We start from the raw sequence: 15,918 nt of genomic DNA, 5'->3' as shown, positions 1-15,918 counted from the left end.
GACTTCGCGCGCAGGTCGTCGGGCTACCGAAGCGGGGGTGCCATCCCCTCCACAGAGGATCAAAATTGTGATGGCATGCCTTCGGATCATCCTCCGGGATGTTTCCCAGACCGTCGCCAATAGCCCATTGTGCAGCTCTAGTGCGACGTAAATTAACAACAACAACAACTTATTTCTACCACAAAAGGGTCATTTGACCGGGAGAACAATTTATTGCTTTATAAGGCTAACGGATCAGAAATTACGATGTAACGCGTGTTCAACGCATTGCATTTGATGAGTTGCACATTTCTGCAAAGACTGTTACGTAGTTGGTTCAATCAGAATAACTGTGAATTCCAATTTCAAGAAAGTACCTATCATTTTAGATTGGCATTTTTGTGTCAGAAAAAGTGACAAAAACTAAATGTTTGTGTAAGTAGCTTATATTTTATTTTGATAGCTCTACTTCATTTCTAATTAACTGTTAGTTTTTACCCGGAGAAGTGTCGAAACAATCAAGACAGCACAAGTTCTTAGAAGAAATAATATTAATTACAAAAATAATTATAAGAATTAAAATTCTTATATATTCTTATAATTATAAGAATAATTATAAGAATTATAGAAATAATAATAATTAGAAGAAATATGTTTACGAAAAATGTACAATGGAAACACGCTGTATATGTAAAAAATGCGTTGAGCAATAAATTAAAAATTCTTATTATTTGTGTTTGTGATACATAAAAATTGGCAATATACAATTTTTTTTAATTATAGTAAAGTTTTTTTTTTATAGTTTATTTCCTTCCTAACATCCATATTTTATTCATTCAATCAAGAAATATAAAGTCCAGTCATTTGACAGGCCAAGTTAGAAATAGGTATTAAGTGTTGGTATGGTTAGTGCTAAAACAAATTTTACTGAATAAAGCACTGATATAAGCTTTACTATTATATAAACCCCTTTAATAAAAGTTACGAAGTTTTGCCATTACAAACGAAACAATTCAGCATTATCATAAAAGCCCAAGTTTTAAGTCATAAACCTTATCCCGTTATCCTAATTTGTCTATTTTAAGACGTAACTTTGGAATGGCTTTTATTAAAATATTAATTCCTGAAGTTACATTTCCGCCCGCTCTCAAAGACAGGTAGACAAATGACGGCACGAATTTAATGTCAGAAATCATCTAAAACTTGAGAGCGCCATCTACCGAATGAAAAGAAAGAGTGGAGAAGTGATGTTGTTCTGAGCACCGAGAGGCAAGTCTTCATTTCACATACTTTCGACTAACGAGAGAAGTTCGAAGAGAGAGGCGGCGAAGTTGAAAGAAAAAGAAGATAGAAATTCTGCGTAATTTGATAGGAAATAAATTGGAAAAACTCGCAGAGAAGACATTAAAAGCTTTTCCGGAGTTAAAATTGCATTGATGATAAACTTTCGCATCGGTGTTTAACAATTAAATATTGAAAAATCTACCTTTGTGTTATAAATGTTCGAAAGCATGAACTTATATATAATTAAGCTACGAAAAGGTTGTTAAAAAGATTAATTTTAAATTTTAATGTACAGAACAATGATGAAATTAAATGTACGCCAAAACATTTTGATAATATTTATACGAAATTTATACCACTTGACGAATTTTCATGGAATTTAAAACAATATGATGACGATTTGATTAGTTTAATCATGTTACAGTTTGTTAATAAGAATTAAATAATTTGATCGTGACAAATTATTAACGATGCAATTTGGTAGAAAGAAACTTTTTCTCCAAAAGAAAATGCATGTTATAAATATTTGCAGCTGATTATTTGTAAATTTATCCAACCTAATACTTTGTTCACACGCCAGTCTGTAATGCAACGCTGGATGAGTTTTCCGAATGCAGCGTTACGTATTATATCAAATCTAAGTGTTTTAAAATTTAAGAAAAAAAAGAATAATTTTTGCTTTTTGTGAGAAAGTTTTGATTATCAAACTAATACCTGAGTAGTTTATGAAAACAAAAGTGCTGAAAAGTACAAAAGCAGAAAAACTGTGAAAACGCAAAGCTCGGGAATCTAAACTGTAGTATTTTACATGGATACTGACTTCGAAACATCTCTATACAATAATCGTTGCGTAACATTTGGAATATACAAGTTGGTAAGTACTTTATATTTATCGAAGCTAGTTATTCTGTAGTACATCAATTGCGGTGTTTACGAAACACCCTGTATAAACAGAATTTTACTATTGATAAAAATCTAGTGATGGTGTCGCAGTTTTCCATTATTGTCCGTGCATTTTTATCTTTTTCTTCACGTAAATATTAAATTAATTTTCCTTAATTTATGATAGGAATTCTAGATATAGGTATTAAGAATAGTGATGGCAAAATATTTTGTACATTTGAACAATCCTTATAAGAATTGTCCCCCCCTTACGTGGTCCGTAACTATTTACAAATATTTTTATACGTATGAGTGTAAGTTAATAAATAATGAAGAGTAATAGACTTTAACAGTGTGAATATTTTGTAAATGGATGCAATTTTTATTGAAGTTTAAAATTATGACTAATTATGCTGTTATAAAAGCCGTATCTTTTTTTGCATTTTTCTCTATTTATCATTGAACAAAACCTCTAAACAAAATGCAAAATTTATTATTTGCTGTGCTAGAATTGCCTTGCCGTCAGGTTAGCCGTGGGAGGCTCTCGTGGTCTTCCTCTCCATGTAACTCAAATGCGGGTTAGTTCCATCAAAACGTCCTCCACAAAGGCAAATTTCTCCCGATACTTGATCCAGAAGTTCCCTTGTCTTCTCGATTGGGTTCAAAATTACAAGGCGACGGAGTTGAACATTAGTAGTCGTTAACCTAAATATTGAATCGGCTGTTCAACGACGGTTATTAAATAAAATAAAATAAAAACAAAATAATGAAAAAGTAAACATATTTTTGAAGCAAATTTATCTTTTAAAAAAATTCAGGTAATTTTTGCTCCAATTTATATATTAATTGTAGTACAGAACATAGTTTTGATTTAATAAGAAAGTTAATAGGAATAAAAAAAATTATCATAATATTCAAAACAAGCTAAAGATTACATAATAGTGTTATAATAGTTTTCTCAGTTGAAAACGATGACAAATCATTACTCATCTCTTATTATCTTCTGGCATAAATGAAACCAAGCTGAATGAAAATAATTTTTTAAAGAACCACGTTTTTCAAGTGAACCTAAACAAGAAAAATCGCATTTCAAATTAATTTTACAATAACTTCAATTTGCAATAAGTTCCAGTCATACTCTCACATGTTTTGTTTTAGGTGGGTCAGAAATAATTTCTGAGTTTTATTATTTTTTAGCCCACTCAAAAAGCGTGTTTTTTTATTTATATATTAATTTTTTTGAAAGAGTTATATTGTGTTATATATTTTTATTCATTTTGGCGGAGAAAAAAAAGAACGTTATGTGACTGTTTATTATCGTTCTTGAACAGCCAAGCCAATTTTGGGTTTACGACTACTAATGTTCAGCTCCGTAGCCTTGTTATTTTGAACCCAATGCAGAAGACAATGGAACTCCTGGATCAAGTATTGGAAAAAATTTTGCCCTCGCGGAGGACTTTAAGATGGAACTAACCCGTATTTGCGTTACATGGAGAGGAAATCCTCGAAAACGACCCAGGGCTAGGCTGGCGCAAGGGGACTCTAACCCATGTCCGTCTACCACTCAGAATATTTTACGTTAGCCCTGTGGTCGGTGTGAGCCAGATGCGGAATTCGTATCAACCACCAGAGTAGCTGGGATTCGAACCCAGTTCACCTCATTGGAAGGAGAATGCTCAATCCCTTGAGCCACAATGGCTCTTCGTGTTACAATTGAGATGAGTACTCTGAGCGTAAAATTGTTGTTGTCGTCGGTCATTAATGCACAGGGGGTGCAATTGTTCTCGTTTTACAGTGGCGCCATCTATGGCCAAGAATTCGACTTCTGCCTCACCCATACGTCACACCCGTTTATAGGGTGGGCCCATTTATGCATCCATTCCATCTATATATAAATGCCGTAATTTTGACCTGACCAAAGAACAACCAATCTCCAATTCAGTATAACATTTGTAACATGCATATTCAGTATAACACAGAGATAACATTTGTTATATAAACATGGAAGACTTTGTAACCCGATAGATTTAACGTGCACCAATCACCATTTACTACACGGAGAGCCTTCCGCCGGTTGGATTTGAACTCCCTTTCTCACGAACGCGAGTCCAGCACCCTGCCAACCAGACCATTGGAAACCAACTCAGAGGAAAAGTAAGATAGTCGATCCTTTTTCGACAAAACTTTGCTTGATAAAAAATTATTTTAGAATTCCAATATTTTAATAAGCATAAAATGTAGAAAAATTGTCTACATCTTTACAAAAATAAGAAAATTTAGTTTCATTATGGCTTTAGAAACTGTAAAAATGTGTCTATTGATAAAACTTATTACAAATTGATTCAGAGTCTTCAGAAAGAGAGTTTATTTTAACATACTCATATATTAATATTTTACGATTAATCGATATCGAAGTATATAGCAATCTCGTTCGTTTAAAATATTATATAACGTACATTTTACAATAGTGTTGCATCTTGTAAAGTCATAGATATCTTTTCTGGCATTTAAAATTTTTAAAAACGTTTACAATAAAGGATTTTTGACACATCAAGGATTCTATATCAAGGATAATGGTGTTAGAAACGGTAAAAATGTGTCGTTTGATAAAACTTATTACAATTCGATTCAGAGTTTTCAGAAAAGGAGTTTATTTTTTAACATACTAGTATATTAATATTTTGTAGATTAATCGATACTGAAGTATATACAAATCTCGTTTAAAATATTATTTAACGTTCATTTTACAATAGTGTTGCATCTTGTAAAATCATAGATATCTTTACTGGCATTTAAAATTTTTAAATGCGTTTACAATAAAGGATTTTTGACACATCAAGGATTCTATATCAAGGATAATGGTGTTAGAAACGGTAAAAATGTGTCGTTTGATAAAACTTATTACAATTCGATTCAGAGTTTTCAGAAAAGGAGTTTATTTTTTTAACATACTAGTATATTAATATTTTGTAGATTAATCGATACTGAAGTATATACAAATCTCGTTTAAAATATTATTTAACGCGCATTTTACAATAGTGTTGCATCTTGTAAAATCATAGATATCTTTTCTGGCATTTAAAATTTTTAAATACGTTTACAATAAAGGATTTTTGACATATCAAGGATTCAAAAAATAGAACAATTGTGAAAAAAATTCTGCATTACTTCAAAAAAATTTGCTTCACTCTTTAAAACTTTTTTATTTTATTTTAACTTAGAACATATTATGATAAGGTTAAAAAGCTTTAATATAAAAAAATAAGGCTTTGTTTAAAAAGCTTTAATTTTGAAAAAAAGCTTTAATATAAGGTGAAAAAGCTTTTAAGCTGTTAGTATTCTCGAGTTTCTTTTCGATAATATTGCAATTTTAAGAAAAATTGACGATTTCAATTGAAAATGACCTGATGATATTATTAAAGACTTAATAATCTAGTATCAAAAATCTTTGATTTATTTATCAAATCGTTTCGTTGTGACTCTTACATATTCCCGTTTTGCAAAACTAATCCAAAGCATGCTACTGAAATTAAAATTATACACAGAAATTTTTTTTTCTCGAAAACATTAGTGAAAGATAAAAAACTCTACGTAAATAAGCGATAAGAAACAACGTTGTCGCCAAAACTTAGCCCATAACAATTAAGCACTAAAATTAAAAAGAATAATGTATTAATAATTGAATAATTCTAAAAATCGTAACTTCATGGTTAAGTTGCGTTTTTATTCTTCTATATTTACTTCTAAGATAGATTTAAAAGTTTAAATATATTGGATTGTAGAATGAATAAGATGGAGTAATCGGGATTAATGTGATGTTTTATGGAAAAGAACATTCTGAAAATTCTTTATAAATAAAAAAAAATTATTTTATTTTATAACCGTCGTTGAACAGCCGACCCAATTTTTTGGGTTTACAAATATTAATAACAAGCTTAAGCCCGCCCCGCCCCCGTAAGGGGGCATCCGGGGGCACTCCGAAAGTTCGAAGTGAGCGTAACAGTTCAATTACATGAGCAAACATATTCAAAATTTTCAAATTAGAGTTTTAACAAATAGGTGGAATGTTAAATATGAAATCCAGAAAACGGTGCTACTTAGAAATAAACTAAGGAAACAAACACTACAAAGAAAATAAACAGTAACAATCAGAAGAGATATTGATGTCGCATCTTCAGTAGGGGTGCAAAGTTAATAAAAGGAAACAATTTCACATGGAAAATATAGGATGTTTGTAACTCAGAATATAATTATGGCTGGCACAACAGTACTAAAGTTATCAAATTCCAGTAATTATTATTATTATTTTTTTTNTTTTTCTTTTTTGTATTCTATTTGTTTCTTAATTCTAAGTTGAAGATCCTTTTCAGCTTGAAAAAGTCTTCTTCTTGCTCTCAGCTTCTTTCTTTGTATGGAGAGGTCAACCGACCACCATTTAGGGCTATTTTTATGGCTCTTACATATTTTCTTTTTTGAGCTATGACAAATATTGGTAATCTTCTGAGTTACATCTTCAAGAAAATCGTCCAATTGAGATGTAGTGGTTATCTGTGCTAGAGTGTCTTTCGTCTCCATCACAAGTCTCTTAAAGGATGATGAGAATGTAAAGAGATCCAAGTCATGATAGCTAATGTGTTTCGAAGCAAGAGAGGGTGTTTTTTCCAAAGCTATTGACATAATTATGAGCCTATGGTCACTCATTGTTTCCTCGTCAGATACTTGCCAATCTGTTACCTCGACGTCACCACGGGTAAGTGTGACGTCAATCCAGCTTCGGCCAGTGATTGAGTCAAAGGTTGGAAGAGAGTTAGAATCATTTTCGATATTCATATCCATTAGGATGACAAACTCCACCAATTCTCGACCTCTGTCAAATAGTTACCCTACCACAGGACCTTTACAAATATTAATATTCAACTCCGTAGCCTTGTAACTTTGAACCCAATCCAGAAGACAAGAGAACTCCTGGATCAAGTACTGGGAGAAATTCGCCTTCGTGGGGGACTTGTTGATGGAACTAACCCGAATTTACTTTACATGGAGAGGAAAACCTCCCACGATTAACCAGACGGCAAGGGGACTCTAATCTATGATCCGTCTACCACTGAGGATATTTTACGTCAGGTCTGTGGTCGGTGCCAGCTGGATGCGGAATTCATATCGACCAGCCATCACTGGGATGAAACCAGGGTAACCTCATTGGAAGGTGAGCGCTCTATCCCCAGAGCCTTCGCGGCTCTAAATAAAACTATTGTAAATCCAAAATTAATTAATTTAGAGGATTATTAAATGAATAACATGATTTTAGATGATTATCATCATTAAATTAATTCAGCTGTGAAATATATAAGGTCTTCGTAGAACAGCTTTTCGTTCCTGCAACCAAATGTGGCACGATAAACCATAATATTTTAAGAGTTTTGGCTTTAAAATTCCAGCATCGATTTTTTTTCATTGTAAACGGAAGGTTGAAAAAACTCTCTCTTGATTCGCTTTCAGTCACGTGGTTTTATCATAGGGACAAAAATTATCATGACGTGTACGCTCTATTATATATTACCTCTATGAAACACATACGTGAAACAATATATTTCAATCAGTAAATGAAATAAGAAATATGTTTTTGTCACCTTGATCAAACTTGTCTTATCTCGTTCTGTATGGATTTCTCAAATCTCATATATGCCGGAAATTTTGAGTTAACTTTTTTTTCTGTTGGAATGAAACTTAGTTTTATTTCTTTATCGAAATAACGGCCTTTTTGGCCTCCTAAAGCCGTATCATTTTAACCACAGAAATGCATTTATTTCCTTAAAAAATCAGTTTACACTTTTTTTTAAAGCTTTTCTAATAAGTTTTTTTCAAATGAAATTGCAGCCTAAAGTAACACATTTTACAAATGTAATTGTTAATTAAGAACATTTTAATTTCTTCTAAAAAAACTTTTATAATTGTAATTTTATGAAATTTTAAAAATAAAATAAATGCATCAAATAAAATAAAGAAAACTTTTTTTAAAAGAATTAAAACTCAATTGAATAGCAATATTCACTCAGGAGATAAAATGATAATAAATTTTTATATTGACGTTTTAATTTGTATAATTTTATAGAATAATAATTATTTTGTATTTTTCTATGTATTTCATTTGAATGTTACATGTTTTAAGCCTTTTCTTTTAAGATAAAATTAGATTTTATTATTTTGCTTGAATAAAAAAAAAAAATTATGCTGTTTTTTTTAAACTTCAATTCCATTTCTTTTTATATTCCATTCAATCATTATTCCGTTCTATCACTATTATCATTATTCCATTTTTGATTGGGAAAATTTCCCTCCTTTCTTCCAATAAGAAACGCAATGTAAAAGGAAGTTAATAGAATAACAGTGTTGGCATAGTAAACTTAAAAAATAATTATAATACTCTCCATATCTCAAAGTTGAAGAGAAGCTAAAAGATTTTCCAGATAACAAGTTCAGAGGCAAATATGTTCTAAAAAGTAGAAATATATATTCCAAAATATTACTCTAAAAAGTGGAGTCATGAAACATAAGAATAACTACTAGTAAATATGCATGTAATGATAGTTGACTTACAAGTCTAAATACAACAATGATAATTTTATTTTTAAAAGTAAGAAAGAAATAATTATGTATTAAATAGAAAATAATTTGCTTAAAAATAATTTTTGTGATGTTTCCCCCCCAAAAAATTTACTTTTCTTTTTCGAAGAAAATTCGACAAAACAAGGCTTTAGTAGAAACCTTTCGGCATAGGAGTTCAAATATTTTACTGTAATAATAATTCCTCGAAGACTAAAAGCTGAATTTAGAAGATTAATCGTCCTCTTCTTAAACTTCTGTTCTTTGAAACTGGGGTTTCCAAAATCCAGCATTTGCGTTTCATGGAGAGGAAGACCACGAGAACCTCCCACGATTAACCAGACGGCAAGGGGACTCTAACCTATGATCCGTCTACCACTGAGAATATTTTACGTCAGCACTTTGGTCGATGCGAAATTCGAATCAACTTGCCATCGCCGGGATTCGAACCCGGTTCACCTCATTGGGGGGCGAGCACTCTATCCCCTGAGTCACCACGACTCCGACTCTGTGATTTAATTTTTATAACCGTCGTTGAACAGCTTAACCAGTTTTTAGATTTACGACTACTAATGTTCAACTACGTAGCCTTGTCATTTTGAACTCAATCCAGAAGACAAGGGAACTCCTGGATCAAGTAATGGGAGAAAGTTACCTTCGTGGAACACTTCATTTGATGAAACTAACCAGCATTTGCGTTACATGGAGAGGAAGACCACGAGAACCTGCCACGGTTAGCCAGATGGCAAGGGGACTCTATACCCATGATCCGTCTACCAATAGGATATTTCACGTCAGTACTGTGGTGGGTGCAAGTCTGATGCGAAATTCGTATCGACCAGCCATCGCCGGGATTTGAACCCGGTTCATCTCATTGAAAGGCGAACGCTCTATCACCTGAACGCTCTATCCCATAGTGCGCTACGCTACAAACTATGGAAAAAAAGTAGCGATTACAGTAGTTTCGAGCGTTTGTTGGTTCTGCTCATAAATATGTTTTAAAAAAAGAAGTCAAATGTCAAACATTACACCAGAGAAACACATAAAAATTGCGTCATCTGGTCTTTAAATAACTTATATTTGTTATTTGGATCTGGCATCAGTGTTTCCCATACATTTTTGTTTGACGATACGGTTGACGTTTTCACTATTCCTTTTTCTTTTCTATATATGCCTTAGAATTCCATATTTGTACGAAGAAACCTTTCTTTTTTTTTTGACAGCTGTTTCAATCACTTTTAAAACCCCATAGTAGTACTTTGTGTCTCATGTATTGATTTTTGTGTACTATTCGAAAATTCTTATTCTACTTTTATAGCAGTTTCTGCAAAAATTGAAAGGGATACTTTTCTCAGCTACATGAGTTTTTATTTTATTTTGTAGCTATTTCCAGTCTATTTCGAAAAAACCCTTATTCTATTTTGTTGGTGAAAAAAAAAAAGAAATCGAACTGCATCCGATTTCCCAACATAGGAGTAGGGTTTGGGTTGGTGGAAATATAAATAAATAAAATTCTAAAACTTCTTTTTCGACATTTCCTCTCTGTGCCAGATCACAGTCTAAAGGATATTCTTGAAAAGGGAAGAAGAAAAAAGAAGTTCGAAGAATCAATTTACCTAAGCGAACGGGCATGAAAGTTAAGGAATTTTCGTTTTTTTTTTTAGTATTTGCAATATATTAAGGAGTAATGCCACACTAGTGTTATTAAAAAATTATATTCCTTGGGAAGTTGTTATGCAATTATCGACTTCTGTTATTTACACTAGAAAGACTGAAACTTAGTTTATACCTATATTGCCCAAAAACAATCAAAATGACTGGATTGTAAAAGAATAAAGAAATTTGTTTAAAATTAATTTTTAATATTATTTACAGTTATATTGCAAGTTACTAGAAAATAATAACAATAAAAAATATATGTTGTACAAAAAGTCACAAAATTCTAAAAAAATTTCGTCATTATATACCACATTGTTTTTCTAATTGAAATTAAAAAGCAGTCAAAATGATTTCCTTAGGCCAGTGTTTCCCAAAGTGTGGTACGCGTACCCCCAGGGGNTATTATTTACAGTTATATAACAAGTTATTAATAAATATTAACAATGAAAAAAATTATATGTTGTACAAAAAGTCACAAAATTCTAAAAAAATTTCGTCATTATATACCACATTGTTTTTCTAATTGAAATTAAAAAGCAGTCAAAATGATTTCCTTAGGCCAGTGTTTCCCAAAGTGTGGTACGCGTACCCCCAGGGGTACGGGAACAGTTCAGCAGGGGTACGCGTTCTTATGCGAAATATCTTGCAACATATGAAAATTTCAAGAATTTTTATTTAAAAACAAAACTAGCCATGAAAATTTACGATTACGTGTTTTTCTATTGGCTATTTTTGGCAGAATTAACAGTTAATAATTCGTGGTGTCAACAGCCAGTTGTGATTTTTAACTTTTGTGCATTTTTTATAGTAAAAAATACATTCATTTTTTTATTAGGGGTACACAGCGTTACGAAAAATTTAGAAAGGGTACACAAAATTCATAAGTTTGGGAAACACTGCCTTAGGCAATCTAGTGTTAAAAGCAGCCATGGTCAAATGTTCAGAAACGCAGGCAGACAGTTGAAAGGACAATGATATTTATGTCATTTTAAAGAGATGACAGAGCACTATTTAAATCATTTCAAGCATTGGCGTGTCTCAAATCACACCCCGAAATCTGAGTGCTTTTGTTTTTATCTTAGGCAAAGTAGCGTGGTATGGCTCGGCAAATTTTCCCTCTAGTTTATTAGGTCTCCGAAAAAAGGGGAAACATTAATATTTATAATGGGTCTATTAAATAGATCTAGGGATATTTAGCTTTCTCACGCTTAGTTGCTGGGGAAAATGTCTAACTATTAATTAATGCGTACTTGAACTAAGAATAGATAGAAAGACAGGAAGTGAATTTTAAAGTGTGAGAAAGAGCGTTTAGATTTGAATAATAAATTAAGTAAAATATTTACAGAAAAAATATAACAGAAAAAGATTAGTTGAAGCTTATTATGTTGCAATATATTAGTAGCGAAATTTGCGAACGAAATTTTATTACAATGATACTTAAAATGAGAAAAAACCTTTATGCACTAAAGATCTGCTATCAAATAAACGAGAGAAAAAACTTTTCTTCTTCTTTGGACTCTCTACTCAGCTTTGTAAATTTAATTTGAAACAAATTTAAAGAATGAGAAGAAATTCTCATTCACATCTGGCATGTCCTTGTAAACGGGCGTCTGTTTTTGAGCGCATGAAATATGTCGACTGTTATTTCCAATTTGTATATTTTTGAAGCGAATGAAGTTTTTAATCAAGTGATATCTTACAGATTCAGTGTCTTGAGATCATTTATTTAAATTTAAAGGTATTTTTTTTAAGCTTCAGCAATTATTTTATAACTTTTTAGAGAGAAAGAAAGTTTCCCAGAAAAATTTGCGGCCACATCATGAAAATTTGTTTGAAAAACAAAGGCCTCTTTTATTTTATGCTATTACTGTTGAAGTTTTAAAACTGATTTTCCATCTAAATGATTAGATATTTTTGAAAATTGTGCTTTATTATGCTTGATGGAATAAATATTTATATTTACTTATTGAAAATTTAAAGACGTTTTAAAAACCAATTCTTACATAAATCACTTTGCAATTTTAAAGTCTTGCGGCATTCATTGCGATATTTGCGAATTTTTTGGACACAAGTCAAAATAATCCCGTAAAATCTCGTATTACATCCACTAGATTTCTCATTTCTCAATATTGATTATAGATATCGCAGTTGAGGAGTGAGAAATTATTTCGGGTTACGCTTCCAGCTCTCATGTATCTTTTAAGATAAGCTTATGTCAGAGAATGTGATATTGAACAATATGTCTTTGCTCCCCGGTTAAAGCTGCTTTCTATTTGATATTAACCTTGTGAACATTTATTTCCGTTCTGCGTTAATGAAAAGGAGGATTCAGTAAAACATCAAATCAATAAAGAGAAACGGGTCTTTAAAATGTTGTTAGAATTTATTGTAATTTTTAAAAGCATTCTCTATACGATTATAATGGTGTAACAAGTGCATTTCTGAATATATTATAGATTAGTTTACTAGTATTATAGATTGTTTTGAATAGATTATAGATTTATATCTTTATTTTATGTTGTAACCGTCGTTGAAAAGCTGACCCAATTTTTGGTTTACGACTACTAATGTTCAACTCCGTAGCCTTGTACTTTTGAACCCAATCCAGAAGACAAGGGAACTCCTGGATCAACTATTGAGAGAAATTTGCCATCGTGGATGACTTTTTGATAGAACTGAGCCGCATTTGCGTTAAATCGAGAGGACGATCACGAGAAACTCTCACGGTTAGCCTGACGGCAAGGGGACTATAACCCATGATCCGTCTATCACTGAGGATATTTTGCGTCAGCATTGTGGTCGGTGCAAGCTGGAAGTGGAATTCGTATCGACCTACCATCGCTGGGATTCGAACCCGGTTCACCTCATTATAAGGCGACCGCTCTATCCCCTGAGCCATCACGGCTCAGATTTTTTTATATTTTACTGAAACATATAATGTTCAGTTTATGAGCCATTCCATGAAAAGCGATGCTTTCGTGCAATTTATTTTCATCATCATCATGGTTGGATAGACAGCCCAATGTGAGCCAATGCCTTCCTTCTTTTAAGATTTCTCCATAACAAACTTCAGTTTTATCTTTGATCTCTAATTATTTTCCTTAATTGCAAGAAATTCAGACTCCACCTAGTCAGCCAATCTTAACAGCGGCCTTCCCCGCTTTCTTGTTTCAGAGGGTCTAAAAAGCAATATCTTTTTTATTGTATTATCATTAATCATTCGAATCAAATGGGTCCAGCAGTGGACTGATCGTTAAGACATGGTTTCCAGTAGAACGCCGAAGTCAAGCATCGCTGGCTGCGGTCAGTGTGTTGGTGGTTGTGACCACTTGGATTAGTCTACGAGGGGGCCGAGAGTGTGCAGTATTGAGTGTGCAGTACTGTTCTACCATAAAGTACTCGACTTCGCGAGTACTGGGCAACCGAAGGGGTTGTGCCATCTCTTCTGCAGAGAATCAAAATTGTGATGGCATGTCTTCGGATCATTCTCAAGGATGTTTCCAAACAGTCGCCAATAGCCCATTGTGCAGCTCTAGTGCGACGTAAATAAACTACAACGACATTGAATCACGTGGGCCGTTCAATTCATTCTATTTATTATTTTCATTTTACGATTCTTGTCACGAAATCTTTTGAAGAAAAACCCCGAATGACTTCAATTTATTTTATTTATAATGAAATTAAACTGTTTTTATATAGTTCAGGTAAATAGTTTATGTAAACATGCTTGAAGATTGATTTTAACAGTTTTGTCGGTATATTTCAAATACTCAATATCTGGAAACAAATATTTCTATTAGTTTAAACTATTTTCTGTTTTTATGTAGCTGAGATACTCTATGTTTAAAACTAAACATGGAAAATAATCTACATGTTTAGTTTCAAACAACATGGAATTTATTTCAGTCCAAACAACATGGAATTTAGTTCAGTCCAAATAACATGGAATTTAGTTCAACAACATGGAATTAATAATTTCCATGTTGTTGTTTGTTACAATTTATCTACCGCCGGCCAGGTGGCCGAGTGGTTAGCGCGCCTGACTGCGAGCCAATGCCCGCGAATTCGAATCCCGCTCTGGGCATGGATGTTTATCTCTCTTGTGTCGTCCTCTGTTGTTTGTGATGAATAAATGTGGCCCACCTTATGAACGGGTTTGTGGATGTGTGGCGTGGGCAATGTTACTCGCCTCCGTGACTTTGGTTCACAGGTGCCCACTGGGTAACGCGAAATGAGTGACACCTCTGGCATCTTCTAAGGCGAAACGAATTAAGTTCAATGCCTGCCATTCGGAAGAAAAAAAATTATCAACTCATTTTGGGAAATAAATAAAGGATTATTTTGCTATTTAAATATAGTCCAAATACTTAATTTGCAGAAAAAAACATGAATATTAATTGTCAATCCTGATAAGCCTTATCACAATAAACAAAATGGCTGATAGTCCCTTTAACACTTTTTGTGTTGTTACTTCGAACTTTTTGTTCCTGTAATATTAAAATTTATAAGGTTTCCCCATAATCACTATATTAAGGGTTTTTATTATGATAAATTTCTCTAGTTTGTTTAAAAATAAAATAAAATCTGTAAAAAGGTTTTTCACTAGAAGTGTGAGAATTTTTAGTGTATTGTCACGATCTGTACTGTGATCGTTTCTGTACTTTAAAAATACATAATGAAGAAATCTTCTTTTCATGTGTATCAAATTAAAGACCTAAGTTGCCTACATTTAATACACTGTACTGGACAAGTTGTTCATTTTACTATACACAAAAACAAGCAATGTAAAAAAAATGTAAAGTCAATTTTAGTCATAAGGTCATAAAGTCAAATTTTATACATTTTATTTTAGTTACTTTTTATTATATAATTACAATTTTTTCTCCCATATAAGACTAAAATGAATGAATTAAATTTAATGAATGAATTAATATTTGAAGAAACTGTATTAACATCACGTGTCATCCAGTACAAGTTTAAAAAAATTTATTGGAAGTTGAGTGTATGAATAATAAGTATTTTATTAATTATTGAAAATTTGAACGAGATATAGGGAGAGTGGGAACTAATAGTTGCAATTGAGTAAATAAATCGTAAAAAGAAATATTTAACTGTATAATACTCAATAAAAATTTATTCTATAAAGCTTTAATTTAAACTATCACCTGATTCAAATTAGTAATCACCATTTTATTTTCTCTGGAAGAAGCTCTACCATTCTTCTGCAAATCAACATTACGTTAAACATCGCACCCAAATATCTTACGTAATTCCTCGGCAAATTACCTTTGCCGAACATATCATTTTACGATCGAGCAACGTACAACATTTACATCGTGAGAATCGTATGATTTTTCTTTATTTTATTGCCGTAAAAGTATATTTTGTAGCAGATTTATGGGATCGCAGATATATGTTACGGATGATTGTAACAAGATCAAATAAACAATGGAGCCTTCCTACTCTGATGACGTTGTTCTGAGTTAAGCAGCAGCTATTGGATGTAACGAG

General features: G+C 32.2%; 1 protein-coding gene across 10 annotated transcripts in view; it reads left to right on the top strand.

The window, feature by feature from the left end:
• The window catches only part of LOC107436775 (cell adhesion molecule 2), a 63,109-nt gene that overhangs the window by 22,295 nt on the left and 24,896 nt on the right, over window positions 1–15,918 (top strand). Inside the window, exon 1 of one of the 10 annotated variants that reach the window (XM_043050599.2) lies at window positions 1,249–2,137. The exons of 8 other annotated variants lie outside the window; for them this stretch is intronic. The gene's annotated coding sequence lies outside the window, so the exon portion shown is untranslated. Of the gene's footprint in view, window positions 1–1,248; window positions 2,138–15,918 lie in introns of those variants that run through there. One more of the 10 variants, XM_043050605.2, reaches the window with a different exon arrangement.

This window comes from Parasteatoda tepidariorum, chromosome 1 (assembly GCF_043381705.1).
Source record: "Parasteatoda tepidariorum isolate YZ-2023 chromosome 1, CAS_Ptep_4.0, whole genome shotgun sequence".
NCBI lineage: Eukaryota > Metazoa > Arthropoda > Arachnida > Araneae > Theridiidae > Parasteatoda > Parasteatoda tepidariorum.
The sequence above is the reverse complement of the archived record's forward strand: the minus strand, read 5'-3'. Positions and strand labels throughout refer to the sequence as shown.